Raw genomic sequence first — 12,307 nt, forward strand, 5'->3', positions numbered from 1 at the left:
AAACTATCGGGGAGTGGGGTTGCACGTGACAATTGGCGAACTTAGGGACCTGATACGATCTTACAACCCAACGCTGGTGTTTTTGAGTGAGAAGAAACGGTCTAGAGCAATGGAAAGGTTGAGATGGAGTATTTTTTTAAAACGAGGCAAAAGATTTGCCATTTTTATTGATTAAGAAGAAGCGAGAATTACCTGGTTAATTGACGGAAAACCGGGCTAAAACCGATACAACCCAACCCATATAACATGGGCACCACCGGCCAACCTGGCCACCGACATGAAACATGAGCTGCAAAGAAGAAAAGACATCCGCCGGGGAGTCGCAAGCGTCATCGTCGGTTTCAGACAAGGTGCAACGATGGATTATGTGGGTCGGAGTAGTGGATTAGCTATGTGGTGGAGAGATAATGTTTTTCAAAAAACTTTGAGGCTGTGGTGTCAGTTCTACTTGGATGGTGAGATTTCATTTCAGGGCAATACAGACCTGGATTTATCCTAACTCTATGCACGGGCAACCTGTATCTGCACCACACATCTAACCCTATTGTCAAAACAACATGGCCCACATGTGTCAGCCATGCATGCTATAGTTCAACCGTATTTCAATTCATTTGACCGCACGTGGGACCAATCTCTTCGTCTACACCAATGCACCATTTACATACATGGTTAATCAACATGTTTTAACTAATTGTGGTTTATTATTTACCTAAAAATAACATAATTATTCTCAGAGAAAACTTAATGAAATTAATTACTGGATTATAGGAAAGGATTTTTTAGATGGCTGTGGCGAACTCTATTGGAAATTCCAAAGAACTTTACAAAATCCAAAGAAACAATTAGTCATGGCAAAGTTTTCTCAAAAATTCTTCTGATTTTTATGGCAAAGTTCGGACACTATGTTAGCAAAGTTCTGTTAGCAAGTCCTTCGTTTCTTAGAAAGTTCTTCGTACTTTTTGTAAAGTCCTTTGGTAGGGGCAAGAGACAAAGGACTGCAAAGACCTTTGGTGATGATTTCTTCGTGTACCTCGTGGATGATACTCCCACTTCTATTTCAGAAGCGTATGCCTCTTCAGAAGCTGACTACTCGAAGGATGCGGTCCGTAATGAGATGGATTCCATCATGGCTAACGGGACATGGGAGATCACTGAACGTCCCTATGGTTGCAAACCAGTAGGATGTAAGTGGGTGTTCAAGAAGAAGCTTAGGCCCGATGGTACGATTGAAAAGTACAAGGCTAGGCTTGTGGCCAAGGGCTATGACCAGAAAGAAGAGGAAGATTACTTCGACACTTATTCACCTGTAGCTAGACTGACCATCATTCGAGTATTACTCTTGTTGCAGCCTCGCATGGTCTTCTCGTCCACCAGATGGATGTTAAGACGGCTTTTCTGAATGGAGAGCTAAAAGAGGAAATCTACATGCAACAGCCAGATGGCTTTGTGATAGATGGTCAGGAAAGAAATGTGTGTAGGTTGCTGAAATCTTTATATGGCCTGAAGCAAGCACCTAAGCAATGGCATGATAAGTTTAATACAACTCTGACATCTGTTAGTTTCGTTGTTAATGAGGCTGACAAATGTGTATACTATCGCCATGGTGGGGGCGAAGGAGTTATACTGTGCTTGTATGTTGATGACATACTGATATTCGGAACCAACCTCAAAGTCATTGAGGAGGTCAAGTCATTTTTGTCTCAGAACTTTGAGATGAAAGACCTTGGTGTGGCTGATGTTATCTTGAACATCAAGCTACTGAGAGATAATGAGGGTGGGATTACACTTCTGCAATCCCACTATGTTGAGAAGGTGTTGAGTCGTTTTGAATATTCGGATTGCACACCATCTCAAACACCATATGATCCTAGCGTGTTGATTCGAAAGTCCAAAGGCACGGCTATAGATCAGTTGAGATATTCTCAAATCATTGGTTCACTGATGTACCTAGCGAGCGCAACGAGGCCCGACATCGCGTTTGCTGTGAGCAAACTAAGCCGGTTTGTTTCCAAACCGGGTGATGTACATTGGCATGCTGTTGAACGAGTTATGCGCTATCTGAAAGGTACTATGAACTATGGACTTCACTCTACCGGAGACCCGTCGGTACTTGAAGGGTATAGTGATGCAAATTGGATCTCTGATGCTGATGAGATGAAGGCCACAACTGGGTATATGTTTACTCTTGGAGGTGGCGCTGTTTTCTGTAAGTCTTGCAAGCAAACGATCTTAACGAGATCGACAATGGAAGCAAAATTAACGGCATTAGACACATCTGGTGTTGAAGCGAGATGGCTTCGAGATCTTTTGATGGACTTGCCATTGGTTGATAAACCGGTTCCGGCTATCCTTATGAACTGTGACAATCAGACTGTCATCACCAAGGTGAAGAGTTCAAAGGACAACATGAAGTCCACCAAACACATAAGAATGAGATTAAAAGCTGTCAGAAAATTAAGAAACTCCGGAGTGATAGCGTTGGACTATGTCCATACGGCTAAGAATCTGGCAGATCCCTTTACGAAAGGGCTATCACGTGTTGTGATAGATAATGCATCGAGGGAGATGGGTATGAGACCCACATGAGTTACCATGGTAGTAACCCAACTTATGTGATCGGAGATCCCGTGAATTAGGACCTGGGAAAACAAGCCAGTGGTGAACTGAGGAGAGTAACTATACTAACCCACTCCGTTGGAGATGCAATACTCTCGATACTGTATGGTAGGATGACTACTGTCTTAATGTGTTCCGAAGCTTATATAAGCAAGATGCTATCCTACAGAGTGATCTTTGGAGGAACACACCTATATGAGTCCGACTGCTGGTCACAGTCTATGAGATTGGGGTGATCTCTAGTAAGCTCATGAATAGGCCAGGAGTGTGACTTATATGCTCCACCCGAGGGGTCAGCCTTCGGCAGCCCAGTACTAGTGAGACATGTGGTGAAACTTCTTTACGCCAAACTGACAATTCAAGGCATAGTCCATTGTTCAGTTGTGAAGGAGTGTAGCTACTTGCTCTAGGTGAAGCTCAACCTTAACAGGTCTTCACTGAAACACTGGTATATCGAAACAGTAATTGGAACAGAGGACACAATGGGCCCTCGAGATCTGGTGGGGGATTGCTGAAATTTGAGATGGGCTCTAGGCCCATGTAGCAATTTCTGAAAAATCTCTAAGGGCCCATGTGGGTTATATGGCACTAGGTGTAGTGGGAAGTTTAGTCCCACCCCGGAAGTGGAAGAGGAGTTGGACCTCCTTATAAGGGTTTCTCTTCTACATGCTATTGGAGCTTGAGAAGAGAAGAGGCCCTCGCGCACTCCTCCTCCGCCGCCCGCCTCGTCACGACGCGACGCGGGTTGCGGGATTGAGCCGAGCCGAGCTCACACCTACGCGCTTATTTTTGCCAGTCACTAACGGAGAGTTCTCTGACAGCTGGGCCACGACTCTCCACGCGGCTGCGCCTATATATGTGTGCGGTGTCTCCTAACCCTAGCCGCCACGAACAGATCACATCTGCTCCACGCGCACGCCCACCGTCGTTCCCTTGCTGCTGCTGCCGCCGGTGACTCCATCCCGTCCGCCGCGTACACGGTCGACGGGAGAGCAGGTCTCCGAAACCACGCCCTTCTGGTTCCTGTACGGGGTGAGGGGCGAATAGGTTTTTGGGCAGTGATTACGCGACTGCTCACTTCCGATCGTCTACTTCCTCTACGTCCGCGTCGCCTTCATCATCACAATGTCCACCGACGCCGAACGTGCCGCCGCCGAGAAAGCTGAAGCTGACAAGAAGGCCGCCGAGGACGCCGCTGCTGCCACCCAAGCCGCGGCCTCTGCATGGCCTACTGGAGGGTATAACTCGTTTATCCCGCTCCTACTGTTTTCTGTTTTAGCCATGCTAGCGTTATACGTAGATCTTTCTGCAATTAGCGTAGTATGTGCTAGTTTGACTGAATATCAGTATGCGATTATATGTGTTAATGCCATGCTAGTGATTTACTCGTGGATTAATTTAATCGAGAAATTGCCTATTTACTCAACAGGGAGCGTGTCAGGGTTGGTGCATTCAGCTCGTTGGCAATGACTTGGTTATCCAACTCCAGCACAATCTGACCATTCGAATGTGCCGCCATTGCCTTCAATCCCACAAGAGCAGCACGGGCTTCGGCCTCTTCAGCATTCTGACAGCGCGGCAAGTTCCTGCAGATGGATAGGAGAACAAGTCCTTGGTGGTCTCTGCCAACTATTCTGGCAGCACTTTCTCCGGTCTCGGCGAGGAAGGCCGTATCCGTATTGATTTTGGTCATACCCAATTCCGGCGGCGACCATTTGTCCACGGCCATAGCAACGAGCCGCTCTCCATAGCTCCCATCTGTCAGTGTCTCCCTTCTGCAGGATCAGTTGCAGCTCTCAGTTCCTCTTCATACTTTAGCAGAAACTGTTTTGAATTTCCAATCGATTCTCTACCGCAATTACCTATGCAGTCTTCTCTTAAGTACCAGCTTCTCCATAACAGCAACAAAAATTTTGTCCGGTCTTCCTCATTGACTGTATCTAGCAGGGTTTGCAGCCAATTCACTCCTGTATACATGAACTTGTTTTCCGTGGGCAAGCTTCACACTTCTCTCATTGCTGACCTGAGAGCTCTGCTCTTTGTGCACCTGATTACTGCATGGTGCTCATTCTCAGTTCCATTCCCACATATACAACAGGTGTTGTCAAGTTCAAGCGTTCTCTTCCACTTATTTTCCTTCGTGGCCAACGTATTTGTCGCCACTCTCCAACTGAAAATCCGCACTTTACCAGGCACTTTTGATTTCCATATGAGATCCCAAATACTTCTGTCATTTGGTTCACTGGATGAGCTCGACGGGTTCTGTGCCATTGGGGAAAGGGCTGCAGCTGCTAACTTGTACGCACTCCTTACCGAAAAGACGCCGCTCTTCTCGTAGTGCCATGCAATTTGGTCATCCACATCCGACGAGGGGATATTCAGTTTGCAGATTTCATCAGCATCAAACGGGTAGAAAAGTTGTCTAATTAGCTTCTCATTCCACTCTTTGGTCCGGAAGCATGAGTTGGCTTACCCAACGGATCCTTGATCTACGGATAAACGAGGTGGTTTTCAGGCCCTCCCGTCTTGGAATCCATTGGTCTCTTTGTATCTGAATGTTTCTCCCATTGCCAATCCTCCATATGATACCCTTTTTCAGAAGTTCAAGTCCGAACTCAATAGCCCTCCAAACAGGAGACGCATCGGAGGCAAACACCGTATCTAGGAGGTTACCGTTGGGGTAGTATTTGGATTTAGCACCCTCGCACACAGGCTATCCGGGTTCTGTATTAGTCTCCATCCCTGTTTGGCTAGGAGTGCTTGGTTAAATAGGTGCATATCTCTGAATCTGATGCCTCCTGCGCTCTTCGGTTTTGTCATCCGCTCCCATGACATCCAATGCACCTTTCGGTGCCCATCCTCATCCCCCCACCAGAAATCTCGTATCATTCGTTCATACTTCTCGCAGAAGCCTCTAGAGAGCATAAAGACACTCATAACAAAGGTGGGGAGGGCCTGCACAACTGACTTAACGTGGACCTCCTTTGCTGCATAGGACATGAACTCTTCCGACCAGTCGCTACATCTTTTCCGGAATCTGTCCATGATTGGCTGGAATTGGTCATCTTTCATTCTACCCTCCGGGGTCGGTAGACCAAGGTACTTGCTTTCAAAAGTGTCCGATATCACCCCAAGAATGGCCTTAATTTCCTCCCTAGTTGCCGTAGGGCATACTTCGCTAAAGAGGATGGAGCATTTACTGACACTAAGCAGCTATCCCGTGCATTTCTGGAATTTTGCTAGGACACTCTTTATGGTCTCTGCTTGCCTTGGGTCAGCTCTGAAGAAGATCAAGCTGTCATCTGCAAATAGGAAATTAGAAATACCTGGACTGTTTCTCGCGATTTTGATGGGGGACAGTGTGTTCTCTGCCATTTCCTTCTTCAATAGGTGCACAAGACCGTCAGCGACAAATAGAAAGAGATAGGGGCTGAGGGGGTCACCTTGTCTCAGTCCTCGAGATGGGGAGAAGGCCTCCAGTAACTCACCATTACATTTTACCGAATATCTCACCGAACTGACACAATGCATCACCCACTCCACCCATTTGTTGCAAAAACCAAACTTCCTCAACACCCCTTTTAGGTATCCCCAATCCACTCTGTCATAGGCTTTGGCTAGATCCAACTTATAGGCACAGTAGTTATATCTTGGGTTTTTGCAGTGTGTTGGATCTTGTGGAAACACTCGAAAGCAATGATGGCATTATCCGTTATCATCCTGCCTGGGATGAAAGCACTTTGGGTCTCCGAGATGATTTCGTCGAGCATGGGTCTCGGTCTATTCACAAGACACTTAGAGACCACTTTGTATATCACATTGCAGAGACTGATTGGTCTGTAGTCCTTGAGGGCTTGTGGGTCATTACCTTTCGGTATGAGGACTATCATCGTGTCATTTATCCCCTCCGGAAGCACTCCCTTATCAAAAAACTCAAGTACTGCTCTCAGCACGTCCTCCTTTAGCACCCCCCCCCCCCCCCAGTTCCGCTGGAAGAAACGACCTGGGAGTCCGTCGGGACCCGGAGCTTTGAGGGGGCCGATCTGAAACAAGGCGTCACCAATTTCCGTACTCGTGAAGGGTTTTGTTAATTGATCATTCATGTTACTATCAACCCGCTCCGAAATTAGATTGAGGATATCGGTTGGGTCAACCTCCTTCTCTGCCTCATACAAGTTCTTGTAGAAGGCCGAAGTCATTTCATGCACCCTCTTATTATCCTCCACCCAAGCGCCACTATTATCTTTCAACTTCAAGATAGCATTTTTCTTTCTTCTCCAAGTAGCCCTCTGTTGGAACCACTTGGTGTTCTTGTCCCCTTCTCTAATATAAGTGGCTCTCGACCTTTATCTCCACATTAGTTCCTCTCTCAAGAGTAATTCATCCAGCTCGGCTGACAATTTAATTTCCTCACTTCTTACACGATCCGTAGGTGTTAAATTCCATAACCTACCCAGCTTTCTTCGAATCTCTACTGTTTTCTTGACAACTGACCCAAAATCCCTCTCGGCCCAGCCTTTTAGCTCCCCTTGCAGGTGCAGAATTTTCTCACGAACCTCTTGAAGGTTTCCTGCTGGACCATTCTGCTTCCAAGCGTTCACAATAGTGTTCTCCAAAGTGTCCACTCTTTCCCACATCTGTTCGTATCTGAAAATGCTCGTATTCCTTTTATCCACCTGCCTCCACTCCTTTCTACTACCCACTCGGAGATAGATGGGGAGATGATCTGATCTTGACGAGCATATGTGCTCAACCGAGGCATTCCTGAAGTGGTCCGACCATTCTGGTGATGCCACAAATCTGTCCAGACGGGCACGCACATTACTCCTCCCTTCCTGTTTGTTATTGTAAGTCCATGTCGGTCCTCTCAAACCAAGATCAAAAAGGTTGCAGTCTGATAGAGCTTTGCGGAAATTATCCATGTTGCTCTCAGATCTTTTTGAAGCAGAATATGAAGAGATTTATTATAATTTATAAGCAACGTTCAAGGATAGATTGGCTACAATGGGGTGACCACAATAGCAGGCTCATTTTGATTCATAGGATAGGATTATAATAGAAATAGAAAACTGGACGCGGTGTTTTGGCTCCTAGGTGCATATGCACCCATTGTCTAAATACACATTTTGAAAAGTTAAAAAATTTGGAACAAAAATCTCGCGGGCATATCCAGACATTCTATATGTGTGCACTAAGTTTTGGTGAAAACGACGTTTTTTGTGGCATGTGTAAAAAAGATAAAGAAATGCCTTGTGAATAGTTATAATGAAGCATCAAAAATTGTCTTTTTTACACAAGCCATAAAAAACCTCGTTTTTCACCGGAAACTTTGTGCATGCATATAGAATGTCCGGATATACACGCGGAATTTTTGTTCGGAATTTCCAACTTTTTAAAATGTGTATTTAGACAATGGGTGCATATGCACCTAGGAGCCATAGCCAATTACCGTAGAAAACTTATAGGAAATGAGATGATATGTATCTTAAATCCTATGTGTAGGAATAGGAAAAACAGATGTCATTTGGTTTACATCATTTCATTGAGTCTAGGCTCATGTTTATTTTCCTATGAAACGTGTACAATAGGGACCAATCCCACATAGGAATATGAATAAATAACAAAACTAAAGGGTGAAGGTTTTCATATTTCATAATTGTTTGGGAGGCCTTCGATCAAAGAGAGATCGACAACTGTTTTTCTACAGTACTAGGTTGATACAGTTTTTACCTCTCGTTAGACATCAGATTTTCTGGGCTTACTGCTTTGTCTCATCTAGAAAAATCTTCATCACGCCCATCTCTCTCTCACACACACACCATAGTTTTAAATAGCTGGCTATAGCTCCATTATAGCCCGCTATAGCCTTTTCAGCAGGGTGCCGCTAAATGGTCGCCTTCACAAATAGCCCGCTATTGCCCGATATAGCTCCGCTATAGCTGATTTGAAGGTCCACTACTATTTTTCATAGCCCCCTATTTAAAACATGGACACACACACATCTAGAAAATCACCCCACGCCCCGCACTTGTTCCCTCGTGCACCGCCGCCACCGGCCTCATCTCCCTCCATCATCTCCCCTTCCCTTGCTTTGATGCCACTGTTAATGCCTCCATGAGTCCAGTGACCACACCATGGGGAACCATCTCCTCTCCCTCTACGGCTCTCTCCCTGTTACTCCACTCCTCTTCCCCCCTCGGATCGAGCTCGGCCTAGAGGAAGGGTTCCAGCCAGGCCGACAGCCACGGACGCGTGCCAGAGAGCGCTGCCTCCGGGTTTAGTGCCGAGACCGGGATATGCGCCATGGCGTACCGTCGCCACACCACGCGCCGAGGGGTGCCCCGCCGTTGCTGCCTGCACGGTGGAGGGCAATTTCTTGCCGCGGGCTGGGGTACGCCACGTGGTTGGCCGCTGCCACAGGGGAGCGTCGTTTTCTTCGACCAGCACCAGCTGACTTCAGTGGTTTCTGGCCGTCAATCACCAGTACGTTTACCTTCCGTCCACCTCTGCAAATTCTTCAGCGCTACCATTGTTGTATGTCCACATGTGCACCCTTCAAGAAAAACCTATCAACCAATTCAAGCTCTCTCTGATTTCTATTTCAGTTGACCTTTGTGATGTTCTACTTTGGTTCATGTAGATGCCTCGCACGGTTGTGCTACTATGGTTCAAATCAGCCTATTTCAAGTGTGGCTGTACAAAGAAATAAACTCCCCCTTTTTTGCATAATAGTTGTTGGTATTAATGCCTGGGAAGTGAAATCAAGCCGATTGTGCTTTCATTGGAAATTCATTCCATGTAGAGAGGTATGTAGATTGATGCCATGTACTCCTTCCGTCCCATAATATAAGAACGTTTTTGACTATTATGGGGCGGAGGGAGTAAGTCTGTTTGGTGGAATCTAATGTAAGCATTGCATAAGATTTCACTTTTGCCCCGTCGTAATGCCCTCTAGACAATTTTGATAACACCAAAGTTCTTTGGCTTCGACGCATACATTGACTACGATAATGACGTGTTGTGTCAGGATGTAAGTGGCATTGGGTCCCACTAGTCCCACATATGCCGCCCACGAAAAGAAGACCAAATGAGTTGGTGGACAACCAGAAAAAAAATGGCACAATTGGACAGCCCATGAAGCCAGCAGCCGACCACAACACTCACGCGCACGGCCTCCTCCCCTGCACCGCGTCGCCATCTCCGGAAAAAAATTCTGTGGAGACCGGCTGCAAAACCCGTTCCGTGTCCCACCTCGCCATCCCACGTCCCCCTGTCCTCCGCTCCCGTTCGTGGTTTTTCTCGGCTCAATCGCGTCTTCTCAGCTCCAAACTGAGCCCTACGAACACTATATCGGCTCCAATAGATGCGACCGGAGCACTGTCCTCCACGGCCACGGGATCGGACTAGCGGCCGCCGTGGGTTCCCCGCTCAGGCGCTCACTACAGTGGGCGGAACAAACAGCCATGCCCGCTGTGCGCCCGAACGCCTCGCCACCGTCTCCTTCCTATGGACACAACGGACTTGAACGATAGCCATGGCCGCCGCGCACCTGCTCCCGCAGTCTAAAGCTCCACCACCGTCGAGGACGGGAGTGGGCACGCCCGGTCCAACACCATCGCCTATTACGACAACGGCGGCCCTGCCGCAGGCTTGGATAACATAAACCTTGCCGATGATGAGGACGGTTCTGCCACATTGTACATTTCGATGAAAAGAATTTGCTGCATCCTATAAGGAGCTCGTTATTTTGGATATATTTTGGTGCGTTCCTGAATCTTGATTGATGCACTCTGTTACACTGGACCTTGTCTACATTTACAGCATGTTACACTGAAATTCAATTGATGCTGCTAGATGTAATTATTTCTGAAAGTTTTGCCAGATTACATTGATCATGTGAAGCAATCTACTAAGTTATATACTGTATCATTATTGGGTAGCAATTCAGTGCGCAGAGAATTAGAGTAGCCTGCCTTTTGCAGAGATTTTGATATGTTATACGATTGTTCCTGCAAACAACATCAACTAAAAGTTATAGCTATCTTCGAGGATAGAGCTGTTGTACAAGTTTCAGAATTTTTGAGCTGCTGGTTTGGAAGATATGTATTTTTCAAATGGTATACTGCAGGCTAGCTTTTGGGCTTCTCCAGTTGCTAGCCCAAATTTTTGTTATCAACTCTCTGCTACTGATCGCGTTCTCGATCAGTTAGCACTTTTTGTATTCTTCTCTCTGCTAAATCAATGAAAAGCCGGGCAATCTGGATCTTTCAAAAAAAAAATGGTATACTGTACATTGTAGCTAATTCATTGGTCAAGGAAAGACATCAGATTTATATATTTTTAAAGGGCAACTTCATATCATTCATTGAAATTCCGTTCGTTACAAATAATGGTCCTGGTAATGTCAGGGGACCGACTATATCAGCAGGATGATTACAAGACCAATTTACATGATGAAAGTTACACCGAACAAATTGCACTGCTCTACATTTGATATCAAAAAATATGATGCCAGTTAGGATCCGTCTTGGTCTGCCCTCTTCACCTTGTTGATCAATGACAAGCAATCTGATGCCACTTCAATGTATGAAAACCTTCTTGTGCTTTCACCTTGTTGGTCAGTGACAAACAATCAGCATTTTCTCCAATGTTGTTGGTCAGAGAAAAGCATCAGCATTTGTGTAGCATCATCCACTCACAAGTGCTCATATACCTCATCACTGCAATCAGCTATTTAATCTCTACAAAGAACAAGTCGAGAACACAATCAGGTACTTTGCCGAACCACATATAAAAAATAATGTGAATTCATTCACCTAATAGTTTCAGCAATAAGGTCCATGAAGTAGAGGTATGTCTCCCGCGCCGCAGCCTGTCGATTTTCCATAAATAATTGCTCAAACTCCACTACATATTTAATGCAAGGAATGTTCATGGAGCTCTCAAGGGCAGATGTTGCAGCTCAGTGTGGAATTCAGCTATTATGTTCTCGGTCAGCAGCCTCATAAGATTAAGCCCCAAAACTGGATTATGCCTCTGATGAATAATCAAAAAAGCAAACACCATACAGATAGCACTCCATAACATTAGTAGTTCCGAAGCACAGTGCTCCAGAATAGAAAATACATGTGGAAAGGTTTAACAGCCTCTTTTCGCCACAATATAATCATGCCCCTAATATTCCAGTAGGTCACATACATTAAGTCAAATGTGTCTCTAGTAATGACAATTTGACAAGTGACAAACAATAATACTTTTTGTTAAAAAAAGGACAAAACACTAATACTTTGTGCTGACTGAGAGAATCTTAATCTCTGGTTTTTATTGCTACATAAAGGTTGATCTGCTAACATGTACCAATCCTCATAACTAAGGTCCTAAACAGTGATTAAACAAAAGGTGTCAGAACTTACACGAGAACCAAATAGATTGAGAGCAGAAACAAAAAACGATCAACAGGGGACCAGGGGGGCAGTGGCGAGCGGACGAGAAAAGGAATTCGGAGCCGCACCTGTGTACTGTGGTCGGTGTACGCGCTCGCTTTATCCTGTGTCAGGCGAGCTGCCGGCGGCGGACGACGGAGGCGACTCCGACGGCATCGGCGGCGGCGGATGAGGGGAATGTGGTGGAGCCGACTTCCATAAAAATAATCCTATGCTGACTCCAATCGAGCCGAGCCGAGAGACGTTTC

This window comes from Triticum aestivum, chromosome 7D (assembly GCF_018294505.1).
Source record: "Triticum aestivum cultivar Chinese Spring chromosome 7D, IWGSC CS RefSeq v2.1, whole genome shotgun sequence".
NCBI classification, from domain to species: Eukaryota; Viridiplantae; Streptophyta; class Magnoliopsida; order Poales; family Poaceae; genus Triticum; species Triticum aestivum.